Raw genomic sequence first — 18969 nt, 5'->3', positions numbered from 1 at the left:
GGGGAAAAAATGTGTCTTTGTCCCAAACATTATGGAGGACACTACTTGTAGCTGAGAGTCAGGTACATGTGGTGTTGGGGACTGTCAACTTTGCTAACCTGGTCACTGGTGATCTTCAAAATATTCATGGTGGGACACTGAATGGAAGTAGTGTTAATGTCAAAGTCTCTTGTTGGATGGGAGCATTACAAAGCTGTTTTGTGAGATGATTGCTACAGTATATTGTTTAAACTTTGCCATGGACTGACAGATTATTTTTCCATAGGAGTTATGAAAGTCATTAGGGACCAGAACAGTCAACAAATTTAGAGTTGTGTACAAAGAGTTATGATATTAGAAAACTGTTGAAAATGTTTGTGCCAAAAGCTTTTCTGAGAAATGTGAAGATGGTTATTCTTTGACACCCTTCTCCTTTGTGTCAATCATGATGTCAGATACTGGAGAATTTTCCCCTTCTGGTCTCGGCTTTTGGACTGGGTACATTTTGTTCAAGGTCATTCATCTGTTCTCTTGCATACATTTCTTCTAATTTTGCTTGATTAAGGTGATGATGTGCAGCTAACTGAACCAAAAATGAATAGCAGACTATTAATGAAGTAAGTTTAGGCCTAGTGACACTGTTGATGAGCTAAATCAGAAGAAAACTGATGGGTTAGTCACAGGCCAGTTAAGATTTATTCTGATTTTCTTTTGCATATATTTTCCCTGGGAGGGTATGTTCTTGTGAATGTTCAGGATTTCACTTTTTAAAAATTTTTGAGTGCCTTCAATTTGTTGAAACAATTTGACATCAATTGTGGCCTTCTCTGTATTGAGGTGTTTTTTTGAGCACTTGTCCTATGTGAGTCCATGCTAGGCCTGGAGAGCCATAAAACCAACAGCATGAATATTGACTTGACCATATTCTATTTGGTTCCACTGTTTTCTATCTCTTCGTTACCTACTCCTGTTCTTAGTTTTCTCCCTAACCTCCCACCCCACTCTCCATAAGTGTCTTTCCATCTCTCACTTTTTGTCCTGTACCTTAATAGCCCCTTTCAAACTTCTCACCACCCTCCCTTCCACCATAAAAGGATCCTGATCCAAAATGTTGACTGATCATTTCCGTCCATGGATGCTGCCTGAGTTCCTCCAATATTTCATTACATGAGGACAGGCTACTGCATACATGCACAATGGCAAGGACTGTCAACTGGTTTAAGGAATGATCTATGCCATGCTGGGGTCTGTAGTAGGAGACTGAGCAGGATATCTACTTGAGACTTCTGACTGAAAATCCTTCTAAACAACCTTGTGTCTCTTGCATTTGCATTTCACTGTTAGAAATATAGGATTATCATTCACTCCATTCTCATAGTATTGGTTTACAGAGATTTCCAGTGATCATTGAGGGATCAGAGGTGAATGGGGTGAGCAAGTACTTGGGGGTCACTATCTCAGAGGATCTTTCCTGGACCCAGAGCACTAATGGCATCATGAACAATGCATGTCAGCAATTCTACTTCCTCAGGAGTTGCAGTGGTTTGGTATGACATTGGAAACACTGGAAAATTTCTATAGATGTGTCGTGGACCCTGTATTGCACAGTCAGTTTGTTTACATGTGTATGTTGTGTAGGTTTTTTTGCACTTCCAATATGTGGTAATTCTGCCTCACCTGCAGGAAAAGGAACCTCAGGGTTGTATATTGTATGTACTCTGACAATAAATCAATAAATCCAAAATTTGTTATAGTGGCCTGGTTGCTTCATGTAGCCTAATTTATATTGCTTGTTACTGCACTTTGCTCTACAAGTATTGACTTGAGATTTCATGTTGTGATTGTTGTCATCTTCCATTTGTTGGCTCATGAATATCCATTTTGAAATGATAACATTTGTTTTACCCCATGCCATTTCACCGAAGAAAGATTAGGCTGCGATTTTACAAACCGTACCATGACCATTCGTACCTGTGCAGTCAAGGACCGAAGTATCTGGTGAGTGTTAATGTAATTGGATTACTGTTTTAAAGTTCTCATCACCTGATATGGTGATTATTGTTTTTTTTACTTGATCTAAAGCAACAAGATTATGAAGCCAACATGGGATGAAGAGTTCCAACCCAAAGTGTCATCCATTCTTTTTAAATTCAGTTTATTTGCCACAAAGAACTGGTACAATGTGTTTGAGTTTATTGATCATCTGACTATATCAGGACAACCTGACAAAACAGCGTTCTCCTGTGCAGGGTGCAGAACAGGGCAAAAACCCATACAGACATAACACGCATACAGACAAATGATACATATACAAAGTACAAGTGTACACATTTTTAAAAATATTTTTCATTTTCCATAAATATATCCATACAATCTTTAAATTTTTCTTTATACATTAAATATATAAAATGTTTACAAAAGAAAAAGAAAATCCTCCTTCTTTCCACCCTCCCTCCACAAATACAAAAATATAACTTCATCCACTGTCAGAGCTTTTTTAATACCTTAAAGCATCAAATTTGTAATTGGACCCCTATGTAATCCAAGTACAGTTGCCATTATCTTGACAAATGTATCATATTTACTTTTTTAAGTTGTAAGCAATTTTCTCCATGGGTATGTATCTACACATCTTCCTGCTCCATCGACCAATAAATAGAGGAGAGTCGGACTTCCAAAGGATTGCTATACATTTCTTGGCCTGAGCTATTTTAACAAAACAAATTTGAAATTTAGTCAGTTTATTGTTCACGTCCATGAAATTCCCCAGAAGATGTAGCTCTGAGTCAAATGTGAAGGTCACTCCTGTTATTCTTGTTCGTGTTTCAATCATAGCATGCCAGAATGATTTTACCTTCACATATGACCATTTAGAATGTAAGAAGGTTCCAATTTCAATGCCACACCTAAAGCACATTTCAAATTTTGATCTGTTTATTTTTTGTGGCATGAGATATAGTTGGTGTAGAAATTTATATTTCTACATATCTCACATTTATAATTGATGTCATGCTATCCAGACACCAATCAAACTAGCATTCTTATGGTATTATAACACTCAAATCAGATGCCCACCTCTCCCTTGTTCTTGGCACTTTTGCCTTGGAGAACAGAATACATCCTAGTTATAAATTCAGGTGCATTTCCCAGTCAAAACATCCCTTCCACTTCATCACTTGAGAGTTGGACTAATAGTCCAAATGAATGGGACCCCACCTTGCCTGCAGGAAAGACCTTAACTGAAGATGGTAGTGGAATGTTCCATTTGACAAATCATATTTCTGTTTCAAAGAACATAAGTAGCGCTTCCTCATAACAATCTTTAATATGACTAATTCCTTTCTCATACCAGATATTTAGAATTCTATTACCCAAATTCATGTTCAATAGTTCATTCTGGCACAGTGGTGTTTTTAGTGATATCCCCACTTTTTTCCTATACTCTCACTAATCTTATGTCACATTTTAATCATGTGTATTAAAATGGGGTTATATTTATTAATTTGACATTCCATTTGTAAATAAAATCCTTCACTGCTCCCTCCCTCTTTGTATGTAATCCTATTTGGACATCTGTACATATTTTAAAAATAAAACATTAATAAATATTAGACCCACAGAGTTGTTTTAGCAGCCATTCAGCTGTCTGTCTGTGTGGGGAGAAGCTGTTTCTCAGCCTGGTGATTCTGGCTCGGATACTTTAACATCTATTTCCCTGAAGGGAGATGGTGAACAATGCTGTGTGCGAGGTAGTAGGCGTCCTTCCTGATTTTGCAAGCCTTCTTTACATCACATCAATGATGGGAGGGTGACCCCAGTGTTCCTCACTGCCACTTTTATGGTCTGATGGATTGATGTTCAATCTGATGTTCTGTCACAACCATACCGCCATGTGATGTGGCAAGCCACAACGTGCTTGATGGAGCTCCTCTAGAAAGTTGACAGACTGGTAGCCTATAGCATTGCCCGCCTCAGTGAAGGGTTCTTCTGCAAATAAACTAACAGTTTAACTCTAGTATTCATACAACTTTGTAAAGAGCTCAATTACAAAGTGTAGGATTGCAACGAAAGAGAAGATCAAATGACACAAAGTAAGGGTAGCATGATAGCAATGTTATGGGTTTAATTCAGAAGCCTGAGACTGCAAGGAAGAAACTGTCTTGAAACCTATTGGCGTGTGTGCTTTCACTTTCCTGCCTTCTCTTAAAGCAAGGAGGGATAAGAGAGTTTGTCTGGGATGTGAAGGATCTTTCAATCTGTTGGCTGCCTTTCCAAAGCAGTAGGTGATAGAGATGGCGTCTGGGGAGGGGTGTTTGTGTTCTGGGCTGCATTCAGTACTTTCTACAGTCTTCCATTCATTTTCAAGTTTTCTTTCTCCCACTGATGCTGCTCGACCCACTGAGTTTCTGCAGGAGGTTTTTTTTTGTTACAATGCAAACTGTCTTCCAGGACTGGCTCACTATAATGCATTTTTGTTAAGAATGATAAGTGTGTTTAAATTAGTAGACGATCATATCCTAAATTGTTGTTTGTGAAATGTGCAATTGCCCATCATGAAAGGTGATCTCCAAAAGTAGGTGAGAGAAATCATAACATTACCACACTATTACAGCCTTGATCTGTCTCTGTAAATCCCACTTTAAATCCTGCTGGTCTGCTGTAGTGAATTCCTGATGTTGTCTTGATCAGTTTCCTGGTCATTATACCTTGTTTTTTGTCTATATGCATGTTAAATTGGAGTAACTGGCACCCTTAGACTGCTTTGGAAGCAATTTTGGTAAATAAAAATGTGCTTTTGAACAATGCAAGTGCATCTTTTCCATTAGGTTACATTTTAGAAACATTTAAATGGCCTTTTCTCGGGCATTTTGAGTGCACAGTTTCACATTTAATCATCCTTTCTACCCTGTTTCACAGCAATCTCTCCACATCTGCATTGCAATCCAATTTTACCTGACAGTTTGGTTAAACATTTACCTGACAGTGGGTTTCAATGCAGAGCTGCAGCAAAGAATCACAGCATGAATTTAAGTTTAAAAAAAATTGTGGTGTAAATACTGATTATTTTCCTGGATAGTACATTTGATCCCTTCAAAAATATGAGAAAAATGTATCTATCAATTGAGCTCTGGATGTTGAGTCATAATGGATATTCAACACTAAGAAAACATCATGTTAAACTACAATCCAATTGAAAGAAACTGTAAGGGATTCAGTAAAACAATGGAGTTGAGATGAAAGATCACATCAGCTGGAGGATCTATAAAGTTATGCCTTCTCTGAATTCTTTTTTAAATATAATTTTATTTAATAAAAACCACAAACATATCACAATATTTCAAACTTAATCCTCCAGTGGTATTTTATCAAAAAGAAACAAAAAATACCCCCAATCCTGTACAAATGATGGGGGGGGGGGGGGGGGGGAAGAGAAGAAAAGAGACAAGAAAACCACAACAGAAGTACTTCACTTTCCAATACCTTCTTGAAATTCTTGAATTCATTGTATTCACATGTGAATGCAAGTTGAGGGCGTTACGTCAAATGATTATATAGAAGGATGAAATTTTGCTTACATCGTCATCCTCAAATAATTTAACCTTTTGCCAATGTACATTAGTGATGACCACTTACATGATTCATTCCTTCACGATTGTCTTGCCCTTGTTCTTGAATCTCTGCATTCAACCCTGTATGCCTAAATTTTCAAATATTATACTCCCTTGTCTCTGATATTACTACCTTGGATCCCAGCCTTATTAAAGACACGTGCTTAAAACTTTCCTGTCCAACAGCCCCACTCCACAATGTGTTGTATTTGTGCTCTCAATAAATATATATCCTTTTCCCATTTTTATTGTGAAATCTCTTGAATTACTGCATAATGAATGACATAAAGGTGTTTGAATTTTTTTTTGGTCAGGTGATAAATTCAGATTGTATGACAGACTATATACAATTTATATTTGCTGGAATAGGATTACAGGTATCTTTTGTGGAATAAAATTGAGGTTTGGATTGAATGTGTAATTCTATTAACAGCCATTTAAACCTTTAATTGTCATGGAAAAGTAACATTTAAATCATGTTCATTTGCTTATGCCAATATTGATGGTGTGAGGTGTAGGTTGATACAGGTTGGATCTGAACTATAATGGGATAAAATATATTTAACTGAGTATTAAACAAATCTTAGAATTCTGTTTAGTCTTGCATTCTGAGCAAAACAAAATTTTTCAACTGATCCACAAGGAATTTAAAAGGATGCAACAATGTAAATAATTAACAACTTGAATTTTGTTTAAGCAAATAAAAGTTCAGATTGTAATGAAATATCATAAAGCAATTAAAATGTGCTTAAAGTCTACCTGATGCATTTGTGTATTGTATTAATTCCAGCAACTACACTTAAATTGTAATAGTCTGTGATCCAAGCCATTGTACAACCTATACTGCAGACTTTATAAATTGTAAATTGAATACTGGTGGTAGTTGAAGTGAAGTTTTTCTTTCGATACACAATCCTTAATTTCACAATTTACTTGGCACAATGTAGCAAGAGTCAAAAAAGAAACCTGTCAGTGGGGGGATAAAAAGTGATGTCCAGAAATGTTTTTAAGGAGTATAAAGTATTTACTTTAAAGCATCTTTCAAATAAAGAACAGTCAGTACATGTTTATAAATGGAATGTCTTTGAAAGTGGCAATAATTGGAAATTGATATAAATAAGTGACAGATCAGAATGTAGGGAGGATGGGGAAACTGGAATTGAGTAAAAAAAAAATGAATAAATAAATCATTAAAGTAGTTGAAAAAAACTGAATTTAAAAAAAACTTGTGCCATTCTATTACAAATTAGCTGTGTTTTTTTCCAGCAGCAGTTAGCATTTGTTTGCAATACTTAAAAACATAATGGATAAGCATGTGAGAATGATACAAATAGACATGAGGCACATTGGCAAGCTGAAGAAATACAAGGAGATTCATTCATTTCCCCTGTAAGTGGAATAGATGGGGGTTCTTCCTTAAAATGAATAATATTGTTGAGACAGGGAACAGAAAAAGTATTACCCTATGTGAGGAAAAGCAATACTCTTGGGATGAATGGAGGTGGAAGTAAGTGTTTTGGTGAGACTACTAGCACCACAGGGTAATGCTGAGGTGATATATTAATACTTAATGTTAACCATGAAGAAACCTTTAAATCTACTTCTATTAGAAATCATTGAGAGAATTGAAGCAAAACAAGTTAATACAGGATTGCACCTATTATTCAACAGAGGGTGCACATTGCCACCAACAGGAAAATTACAGGTGAAAGGCTGAGGCAGCTTTATTTGAGGCATGGTTCTGAAATTCAAGCAAGGATTTATGTACAGTAAATAATAGCAGCAAGGTCATCTTTCCTAAATCAAGTCACATGGACATCGCAAATAGATTTGGCTTGAAACAGACAGAATGGCTATCCTGGATACAAAACCTCTCCCTTGATGAGAAGACACAGCAATGACAGCACTTCCTGAGAAGACTGAGGCAGGCAAGGTTGCAGCCACCATCCTGTCAACTATCCACAGGAGTCCTGGCTGGCTGTGTTACAATGTGGTACATTTGCTGTCGAGCATCAGATTTGGTCCGCAAGAGCAGCAGAGAGGATCACTGTAGTCTCCCTTCTTCTCCGCCCCCACACACACACACAGCATTCCCTCCCCCATTCAAGGGTTTTACTAAGATCATTGCCTAAAGAGGGCTCGCAAAATCAATGAGGACTCCTACCACCCCGCACACGTCTTTGAGCTACTCCCATGAAAGCCAGAACCATCAGGCTGAGAAACATTCTTTCCATGGTCACTGAGACTGCTGAACCGCTCTTTCATACCCTCTATGACTTAGCTATTGATTTATAATAATGTTTATTGCATGTGTGTCATTTGTATGAATGTGTTTGCAGTGTGTTGCACCAAGGACTGGAGAATGCTGTTTTGTCAGGTTATATTTGGACAATCGTTTGATAAATAAACTTGAACTTGAAACCAGAACCTGACTCCTTCACGTGGAAGGGGGCCCATAACCTTTATGCAGAATCCTGGGGAAAGGGGCATAGCTGATTAAAAGCTTGAGAATAGCTTGTCTAAGTGATCGTAGTTATAGTGACGGTAACAAAATCTACAGACATTATCCTAGTGCTAAACATCTTCAGGGCTCAACCTTCATTAAGCAAAAGTGTTCATAAAGAAGTAAAGCATCATTTAGACAAGAAGTAATGAACAATATTAAATCATATGATAAGTTAAAATTCTATTTATGTCATATTATAAATGAAAAGAAAACCCATTGCAAAGGCCTTCATAAGAACATATCAAAATAAAGGCCACAAAGGATTTTGGAAAGAAAAAGCGAAACCTTTTTAAGTATGGCTTGAGGATCAAAAAGGAAAGTGAAGTGACAGAAGGATTTCACATCTGTTCTAAATCTATCAGGTTAGGGTGACATGATTAATACTACCTGAAGAGCTTAAGTTCTGTGTCGAGATTGGATTGGCTGGGACTTCTTTTTACCTGGAGGATAAGCAGTTGGGAGGAGATCTTAAAGAGATAAATGAAATCATTAACAGCATGGAGAATGGGTATGATCAGTCATTTTCTCAGGTAGGGGAGCTAACCTTTTGCAGGTGTAGATCTATGGTGAGAGGGGAGAGATTTAAAGGGGTCCTGAGGGACAACTTCTTCACACAAAAAACTGTGTGGAATGAGCTGGCAGAGAAAGAGACTGGTACAATCATAATGCTTAAAAGACATTTTATACAGATTTAATCACTGAGGCTGTGGATGCCTAGTTGTTGAGTATATTCAGGAATAAGATTATGATCATTGAGAATCCAGCGAATTGATGATAAGATGTAAAAGTGGCTTTTACCTAGAGGATCAGTCATGGACCAGGAATGAAAAATCAACTGGCCCATTCCTGCTAAGAGTTTTTACATTCTCATATAAATTCAGGGAAAATACATGTTGGTTGAAGGGGCAAGTACACAAAATTGTGTCACAGATTTCACTGAGGAAAATTGAAACAGAAGAGCTCACAAAACAAGGTAGATACAAGCAATGTTTAAATTATGACTTGATGGTGACACTGGAAAACCAAGATGATTTCGGGCATGTTAACCGATCAAAAGCACAGACCAAAGTGGAATATTAAGGATATATTAGAGTTTATAACTAGAGACCAGGAATTTAATGGAGACACAGTTTTGATGGTGATATTCAGTATCTGGCTTGACTTCATCCAATGTTGTGCAGAATTTTATGCAACGTACTTAAGAAATGATACAGGTGGGATGCAGTAAAGATTAATTGGAATGACTGAAAGCTTCAAGACCTAGACTATGCTAAGAGAATATATAACAAGTTTTTAGTTTATATGTAATGTTTATATGTTCAATAGGCATTTGATAAGTTGCCATAAAATGATTCCTCTTCAATGCAAGGTATTGTATATGTTAACATTTTCACCCCAACCGTTTTCAGGATTGATGTACTTATATAGTATGTACAATTTTTTAGCCTCACACTACAGCTAATATTAATCAATTGTATCTAGAAGGTTGCGTAAACTTCAAAATTGGTCATATCATTGAAAAGTACATACTTATTTTGAGAATGCTGAAAACCAGAGCCATTTTGTTTTTCTTGCTGTTGATTTTTAAATGATCCAACACCATTTGTAATACTGGTGATGAGAACAGTATTTGTACTTCAGCATCTGTCTGAATCTTGCTCTACAACTTGTTAATCAGCATACCCACACAATCACAGAGCAACAAAACTAAATAGAACCATAGAACATTGAAGCACAGAAAAAGACCCTTTGGCCCTTCTAGTCTACGGCACACTATTTTTCTGCCTAGTCCCACTGACATGCACCCAGACCACATCTCTCCATACCCCTCCCATCCAGGTAGTTGTCCAAATGTTCCTTAAATGTCAAAATTGAGCCTGGTTTTACCAATTCAGCTGCACACATAATGCTGGAGGAACTCATTGGGTCAGGCAGCCATCCATAGAAGGAAATAGATGAGGCTGAATTTGTCAGGTGTGTTCAAGAAGGATTCATGACGTACTGTGTGGACCAGCTATGAGAGATGAGGCCATACTGTAGCTAATGGTGTGTAATGAACCTGGTCAGGTTGTGGACCTCTTGGTGGGGGAACGTTTCAGTGAGTGTCCACAGCATCCTGAGCTTTAGCAGAACTATGGACAAGGATTACAGCAGACAAAATGGGAAAGTGTTTATTGGGGGCAGGACCAATTACAGTGGGATGAGGAAGCAACTATTGAGAGTAAATTGGAAACAGATGTTCAAGGGTGAAAGCACAGAACTAATGTGGAGGAAGTTGAGGGACCACTTGCGCTGGGTTCAGGATAGGTTTATTCCACTAGGATAGGGAAAAGATGGTAGGAAAAGGGAACTGTGATTGACGACACACACGAGGCAGCTAATCAAGAGGAAGAAGGAAGCATACATTAGATTAGGAAGTATGAAACAGGAAGGACTCATGAAAGGTATATGATTGCTAGGAAGGAACTTAAGAAAGGTCAGGAGAGTTTGAAGGGGGCATGTGAAGGTCTTGGCATATAGGATTGTGTGACAATCAACATTGAGATTAAGGAGGAGGAAGTGTTGGATTTTCTTAAAAACATTAAGATTGATAAGTCCCCGGGGGTCAGTCGTGATGTACCCCAGGTTGCTGTGTGAAGTGAGGGATGAGATAGCTGGAGCATTGGCTATGATCTTTGAGTCCTCCTTGGCCACAAGGAAGGTGCCAGAGGATTGGAAAATTTGGTCCCCTTTGGTCCCCTTGTTTAAGAAAGGTAATAGGGAGAATCTAAGGAATTATAGACTGGTCAGTTTTATGTCAGTGGTGTATAAACTATTTGAGAGGATTCTTAAGGAAAGGATCTATGAGCATTTGGAGGTACAGTCTACTCAAGGATAGTCAGCATGGATTAGTGAAGGGAAGGTCGTGCCTCACAAGCTTAATTTTTTTTTTGAGGTGGTAACAAAAGAAATTGATGAATGTTGGGTGGTAGATGTGGTCTATATGGATTTTAATAAGACACTCATGAGACACTCGTTCAGAAAGTCATGAGGCATGGGATCTATGGAATCTTGGCTGTGTGGATAAAAAGTTGGCTTACTTGTAGGAATCAGAGGGTAGTAATGGTCAGAAAATATTCTGCTTGGAGGTCAATAACTAATGAAGTTGCGTAGGGATCTGTTCTGTGACCCCTGCTCTTTGTAATTTTTATAAATGACCTAGAATGAATCAGTCAGTCTGCAGATGATATGAAGGTTGGAGGAGTTGTGGATCATGCTGAAGGTTGTCATAGGTTACAAAAGGATATAGACAAGATGCAAAGTTTGGCAGAAAAGTGGCAGACTGAGTTCAATCCGGATAAGTGTAAGGTGATAACCAGAAGGTTAATGGTCAGTTACTTAGGAGTGTAGATGAACAAAAGGACCTTGGGTCTAAATCCATGCATCTCTCAAGGTCACTGAGCACATTCATAGGATAGTTAAGAAGGCTGATGGGATGTTGGGGTTCATTAATGGGATTGATTTCAAGAGTAGAGAGGTCATATTGCAACTCTACAAATCTCTGATGAGACCACATTTGGAGTATTATGTTCAGTCCTGGTCATCTCATTTCAGGAAGGATGTGGAAGCTATGGAAAGGATGCAGAGGAGATTTACTGGGATATTGCCTCGATTGGAAAATAAATCTTGAGGCAATGTTCGCCGAGCTGGGACTTTTCGGAGTGAAGAAGGATGAGAAGAGACTTAATAGAAGTCTACAAGATTATGAGACGCATAGATAGCATGGACAGCCAGAACCTGTTTCCCAGGGCAGGAATAACAAACACCAAAAGGTATATGTACAAAGTGATGGGAGAAGTTTAGAAGAGACATCAAGGGTAAGTTTTTTTTACACCGAGTTGGTGCTTGGAATGCCTGGCTAGGATGGTGGTGGAGGATGAAACATTAGCGGCATTTAGAGACTCTCAGACAGGCATGTGGATGGAAGGAAAATAGAGAGTTATGGGGTAGGTATGGTTTTTGGAAGGAATATATGGATTAACATCGCGGGTTGAAGGGCTTATACTGTGCTGTAGTGTTCTGTGTTCTAATGTTTGTGGTATTGACCAAAGATGGGTAACATTCAGTGAATAATAAATGCATTGAGTTAAGTTTAATGGAACTGAGTCAGAGTTCTTAGATTTTTCTGATCTATTTATTACTTTTATAAGCTCATACCAAAATGTAACTTTGATAACCTGTTTTCTTATGAATTAATATTTTGCCTTGTGTCTCCTGTAAACACAGTGAATCATTTGGGGCACACTTGTTTAAGATTACTTTGAAAAATACACAATATTTGTCTTAATGGACAGAACAAATTCTGTGCTGGCATGTCATATACTCTGGGCTAAACTGCAATTTTTATTATGAGGAAGAAATGTATCTGGAAGTGTGCTGAACTTAAGTTTCAGAATGCATTGACTACTTTCGATATAGGAGACAAAATCTATCCATTTACCGGAACCTGAGAGTTGACATGTTTGCAGTTTACAAGCCAAACTTAGACCTTGTATCTACAAAGAATAGTTAGGTTGATTGGTTATCTTTTCTTGCACATTAATGATGATCATATTTTAATACAGCATTCTAAGTTGCATCTGTTTCACCAGCCTATTCATGTGCAGTGCTTATTATTATTCCAAACATCATAGAGAAATCAATAAACTTCAGTTTCTGCTGATATGAAGATATTCAAGCACGGTATGCAGTTCCATAATAGCAGCCTGTTTTTGGTGTGATTCTTTGAGTCTCCAAATTTCACTGACAAGTGCTTGTGGGATACTGCCATACGCATCCCTTCTAACTTCTTTTCATTGCACTACCTCATTACAACTTGATTAGCACTGATTGAATTTGTAGTGCGCACTCAACACTGAAAATGGAAGGGTTTAAAAACACTTTCAGCTTTGATAATATGTCCTAGAAGTCATGGGAATAACTGACAAGCTTACATAATATTGCCCTTGAGGTATGATATAGTCAGCAAGCCCCTGCAATTACTTTCCAGGACAGCTTGAGCATTCATTACAAATCAACTATTAATAAAATTGCATCATGGTCTTAAAATGTCCATTGATGTTGCAGAGGGATCTGGAGGTTCAGGTTCTTGGCTCAATTAAAGTAGATAGGGCAGTAAAGAAGGCATGAGGTGTACTTGGCTTCATTGGGGGAAGACAATGAATATAAAACTAAGGAAATAATTTTGCAGCTAGTATAAAATGTGGGTTAGGCTGAACTTTACACTGTGTGCAATTCTAGTCACCCCATTGGAGGAAGCATGTGGAGGGTTTTGAAAGGGTATGGAAGAGATTTGCCAGGGCATTGCCTGGTTTACAGAGAATGAGATGGGGAAGGGCTGGACAAACCGATTGTTTTCTCTGGATTGTAATGCAATACTCAAAAGTGCTGGAGTAACTAAAGGGTAGCCAGTTTCAGGCCTAGCCCTCCTGTGTACCAGGGGAAAATGGCCTGGGCTATCCATCCTTCCTTTATAACTCGAGGCTTTTTTTTTGCATCCTTTCCTAGATGAATAATATTGCTCCTTTAGCAAAATGGCCAGACGGCACACAGTACTTCAAATACACATTTTTACATAAACAAATTCTTTATCTTTGAACCTGTAGCCTATTTTTGCTTTATAACAGACTACACTCTTTAGATTTGCAAAGTAACATCAATAAATTGGAAATCAAAACTGACATGAAATGAAGCACCACTTTTTTTCCATTATATTCAGGTTTTCATTATGCTTCAGGTATAATTTTTGAATGATTGATGCATCAGCTTTTTCTCCACAGAGACAGATAGTTTTATTAAAAACTAATTTCATATTCATGATCAACCCTTTTATTGCATTTAAAATATTGCTTACAGCACCATCTTGTGGATCATGATTGATGTTTAAAATTGTAGTATTTTAAGTCACCATGGGGTGGTACCAGTGTTCTAAAATTATCTTGTTTCTGAAGTGTGGAGGGAAAATATTTTAAAATAGTGACTGTGAATTACTTTAGCAGCTTTTGTGCAACTTCATAAAACAACTAATGTTTCATTATCTTGTTTCTCTAATTGCAATGGTAAAATGTTAACTCTGAATTGCTTGCAGTTGAATTGATCCTTGATCACTTTTGGATGGATGTGGATGAGACAAAGGCAACTCATGCCTTGATTATGAGCTCATCTGTGTATTGCCTGCCAGGTACGTGCCTGAGAGGGTCAGAAGAAACTAGTGCACTGTTGAAAACTATGCAAGTAGAACTCTGATTGGTGTCATCAGGACGAGTCCTGCTGGCAAACAAAGAATTTTGATGAAATTCTCATTTGGATCTTGTGTAAAAGTCTGAAAAGCAGTCTGGGGCATTGAAGGATTCATAGCAAAAGGAGTATTCCTATTCTAGATCAACAATGGTGGCTAAAATACTAGTTAATGTGATTCAGGCAGGACAAGAAAGCCAAATGCCACATCTCCCAGGTCTATCTCCATCAAAAAAACTGAATAAAATGTTATTCCCATTGACAGACTTGGTTTGATGATATCCAAAGTGGATGGAAGATTGCAAGTATGTTGACACCGTAAAATAAAAGGATTGAGGCAACTAGTGATTCTGTATTTTTCAATGCAAATATTGTATTTGGATGCCTTAACAATTCCCCTGCTGATTTAGTAGTGGGGCCAGTGCTTGCAAAGAATTTGCCCCGGAGTTAATTTGGTTCATGTCCAATTTTATGCCTGAGACTTGAGTGGACTTGAGTGGACACAAACTATTTTCCACCCATGTATCCCTCAGCCCCATTAGTAACCCATCAGTAAAAGTTACAGGATGTCCTGAAATTGTGCCCACTCCTTTTTAATTTATGATACATGAACATTATTATTCCAAATCAGAAAAGCTAAATATTAGAAGCTCATACAAAAATAGCTGTTATACAAGAAAGTGAAGTTCAGGCCCACTTTGTTCTGAATGCAGGCAAATAGGATGAGTATAGATGGCCTAAAAGGTCGTGTGAACCTAAGAGTTGGAGCTGAAACCTATATCTGTTTGTCCGTTTGCGTGCTCTCGCTCTCGCTCTCGCTCTCGCTCTCGCTCTCTCACGAACATTACTTATGCCTGTCGAAATGATTCTTAAAAGTTGTAATTGTATATGATTCCACAACCTACTCTGGCGGAAAGTTCCAGATATTAATCCCTCTGTGTGTGGGGGAAAAAAACCAACCCAAATATCCCCTTTAGATATCCTGCTCCTGGAAACTTTTGCCCTTTTGCTTTTAATAGCCAATCAATGGAAAATAACATTGAACATCTATCTTTCAACGTCTCTCATAATCCAATGTGTTTATATCTGGTCCCCCTCAGCCTTCTTTGTTCCAGGAAAAACAAACCAAATCTGTTCAATCTCTCTCTATTAAAAAAAAAGTCCTTCAATCCCAATAACATCTTTGTGAATCTCCCTGCATTTTTGCTGTTCCAGAGCGGGGCAATGAAAAAGGTTCTCTGACCCCTTGTGGTTTCGACTCTTGTTTGTTGTATTCATGATACATTACGAATGAAATGTCTATATTCTTTACCCATTTCTTTCTTTGAAAATACAGTAATAATACTTAGAAGCTGTTTTAAAAATAGAAAATGCATTTCAGCTGTGCAAAATAAATAAGGATCTATTATATTGGAACACTGCCTTTTTTTAAGGGAATTGTTGGTTTAAATGGAGCCTTTTGTTATCCATATTTGGTTGGCTCAGGAGAGAAGTTTTGAAGTTTGTATTTTCCATTTAAAATGTGGCCCTATTATAACTATGCATTTCCAGTAAAACATTTCCCCCCCAACTAGAATCTCATTGAATGGCAGCCCTAATGAAACAATTGAAATTATGATTGTTCACCCAGAATATGATTCAAAGTTGAAATAAGAAAAGAAAAATGAAGGTTATGCTATTTACGTTATTTCATTTACATAATGGTTGATATATTTTACAAAGAAAATGTGGCCCCATTATAACTATATATTTCCAGTAAAAGTTTTACCCCATCGAGAATCTAATTGGTGCAGCCTTAATGAAAGAATTGAAATTGTGATTGTCCACCCAGAATATGTTTCAAAATTTTGTCTTTGTGGCGAGTTAAAATTGTGTCAGAAACCTAGCCAAGTACCAGAGAGAAGAACTAAAGTTCTGTTTGCATAGTCCAGGAAGGCAGGGGGAGTTTGAAACTTAGCAAATATCATAAGGAAAGGTGACATTCTACTTATTAATGCCATCTCAGCTAGTTTGGGGAAGGTGACTTGGTCTGGGACATCCATGAGTGTACGCAGGGTTCAACTCGTAGCACAGCAGGATAGAGAGTAAAGAAATGGTATCACAGTGCCAAGTGTCACATAAAGGTTACTTTAATCTTGCAACTTCAAGCAAAGTATTTTGTCATTTATTAAATCTCTAATTAGGACTTCTCCACAGCTGCTTGAAGTTAATTTTTTTTTAAAAGTAGTTAGGCTGGAGAAGACACCAGTTGTGCAATCCTTGCAACATCAGGTTGAAGATTCAGCACATTAAGAAATCATGAGTCAAGTCAGGGGATCAGTGCAGCACTGTTCTGGCCTTTGACCCATGATAATTAGGAATTGGTGTACTCCTCTGTATGTGAGGATCATTAAAGTCAATGTGCTGCTGCATTAGTTATCAGAGGCCTTCCATGCCATTCCCCTAATTCAAATTCAAATTTATTGTCATCCGATTACACAAGTAGAACCCGATGAAACAGCACTCTCTGGTCCTTGGTGCAAAACATGCAGATAACCACATATACAGACAAACAATACATATACAAGACAAATATCTTTCTTTCTTTGGCTTGGCTTCGCAGACGAAGATTTAATGAGGGGTATGTCCACGTCTGCTGAAGGCTCGTTTGTGGCTGACAAGTCCGATGTGGGACAGGCAGACACGGTTGCAGCGGTTGCAAGGGAAAATTGGTGGGTTGGGGTTGGGTGTTGGGTTTTTCCTCCTTTGTCTTTTGTCAGTGAGGTGGGCTCTGTGGTCTTTTTCAAAAATACATATATAAATATATAAATAAATATTGTTCAGTAAATATTTGAGTCTCTGATAGTTAGTGTGAGCAGTTCCTTTAGTCCTTCAGCATTCTCACTCCCCACGGGAAGAAGCTATTTCTCAGTCTGGTGGTGTTGGCTCTGATACTCCTGTATCTCTTACCCAATGGGAGTTGCTGAAAGAGGATGTATGTGGTGAGGAAGTGGTCCTCAAAGATTTTGCATGCCCTCTTCAGACAACAATCCTGGTAGATCACATTGATGGGGGAAGAAGACCTCAGTGATCCTTTCTGCCACTTTCATGGTCTTGTGGATTAATCTTGATCTCGTTCTCCACAGGAACCGTACCACACTGTAATAGAGCTCGAAAGAGCTTGACTTGATGGTGGCTGGCAGCCTTGTCTGGTTCAGTCTTCTCAGGAAGTGCAGTTGCTGTTGCTTCTTCCTGAGTATTATGCTTGTTCTTTCAAGAAGAATGACTTCACCTGGGTTTAACACTTAACCAACTTTATTTTCCTTGAGCTGCTTCAACCGACTTCTGACTGACTTCAACCACCTACGTTTCTGTCCTACATCACCTCCAGCTTCCCCTCACCTCCAGCTTCCCCTCCCCCCCAGCAACATGCACTGCATGCTGGAAATGTAGTTCTTATTTACATACATAATATCATGTCTTTCCCCTTAAAAAAAACAAAAACACAATAACAAAACTATCGACATTCCGTGGTCAATCTCTTTCCACCAGTTGCAGCGGATGACTTCTGGCTTCATGAAGTGTTCAAGTTCATTCAGGACATCAACAAGATTCAGCTGAAGTTCAGAAATCAGTGAAGAGGTTATTTTTCCTGCTCTTCCTTTTCCTGTTTATCAGCAGGTTCACAAACAGTCACCAGTAGCTGTTGATTTTGCTGTTACAGTTCTTCAACATTACGTTAGGTGACCAGATTCTGAGAAATCACTTCAGAGGAACTGCTTATGTCCGCAGAACTTAACTTTATCTCCACATAAAATATAATTTCCTCACGCATCTTCTAGCTCAATCAAAAGCACCCTTTTCTGCTGTGAAATATCTGACACTTGCATTTTGTATTTTTGATTCTCCCTGTTGAGTAATGAAGCATGCTTATTTGCTTCTACAGTGCAATTTTGTAAACAGTGAAGTTCTTTCCTGCCATCTTCTAATTTAGATGAGAGATTTGCCCCAGATTTTTGCAGATGTTCATATTCTTCACACTGGCATTTCAGAAGCAGAGCTCTCATCTCCACTTCTTTCACATTTCATCCAATTATTTATTCATTTTCTTATTTTTCTGTTTTGCCAATAGCAATTGATCCTGGGCTTCAACATATCCTTTATACAACTCTGTGAGCTTAATTCTAGGCTTCACAATCTTGGCCACAGCTGCTGCAGTGGGCGACATAGCTGCCAGTTCCTCTTCTGATAGAGCGACAGCTCCTTTAAGCTTTGTAGTTGAAAGAAGATGGGTTGCATTTTCCAATTCCTTATCATGAACAGACTCTTCAAGTTGTTTTCTTAAGAGTTCAGATTCTTGTATCGATACATTCTTATCCTCTAATGCAGCCATTCTTTCTTTTAGATGCAGCTGAAATTGCTCATTAGACTCGATCAACAATCCGCCCAATGTGTCTGACAGTTGCTTATTGTGTTCTTCTCTGCTGCCAGGCCACACTTCAGCCTTTGTCAGAGCTGCAATTCGCCGTGCAAATTCAGCTTTTACTTCTGGTAACATTTATGCTTGCTTCATTGTTTGCTGCAGTTTCTGTTTAGCCAGTTCCAGACGTTCCTGTAACT

At 38.1% G+C, this 18969-nt stretch overlaps 1 protein-coding gene and 1 pseudogene across 8 annotated transcripts in view; one reads left to right on the top strand and one right to left on the bottom strand.

Moving 5' to 3' along the window:
* Positions 1-18969, top strand: part of cxxc5a (CXXC finger protein 5a) — a 99203-nt gene that overhangs the window by 3876 nt on the left and 76358 nt on the right. For 7 of the 8 annotated variants that reach the window (XR_011344834.1, XR_011344835.1, XM_069898628.1 and 4 more), the window contains exons 3-4: positions 1905-1977; positions 14222-14314. The gene's annotated coding sequence lies outside the window, so the exon portion shown is untranslated. The remainder of the gene's footprint in view (positions 1-1904; positions 1978-14221; positions 14315-18969) is intronic. The other variant, XM_069898624.1, reaches the window with a different exon arrangement.
* Positions 17838-18907, bottom strand: LOC138743529 (nucleoprotein TPR-like; annotated as a pseudogene).

Source organism: Narcine bancroftii, chromosome 9 (genome assembly GCF_036971445.1).
Source record: "Narcine bancroftii isolate sNarBan1 chromosome 9, sNarBan1.hap1, whole genome shotgun sequence".
NCBI classification, from domain to species: domain Eukaryota; kingdom Metazoa; phylum Chordata; class Chondrichthyes; order Torpediniformes; family Narcinidae; genus Narcine; species Narcine bancroftii.
The sequence above is the reverse complement of the archived record's forward strand: the minus strand, read 5'-3'. Positions and strand labels throughout refer to the sequence as shown.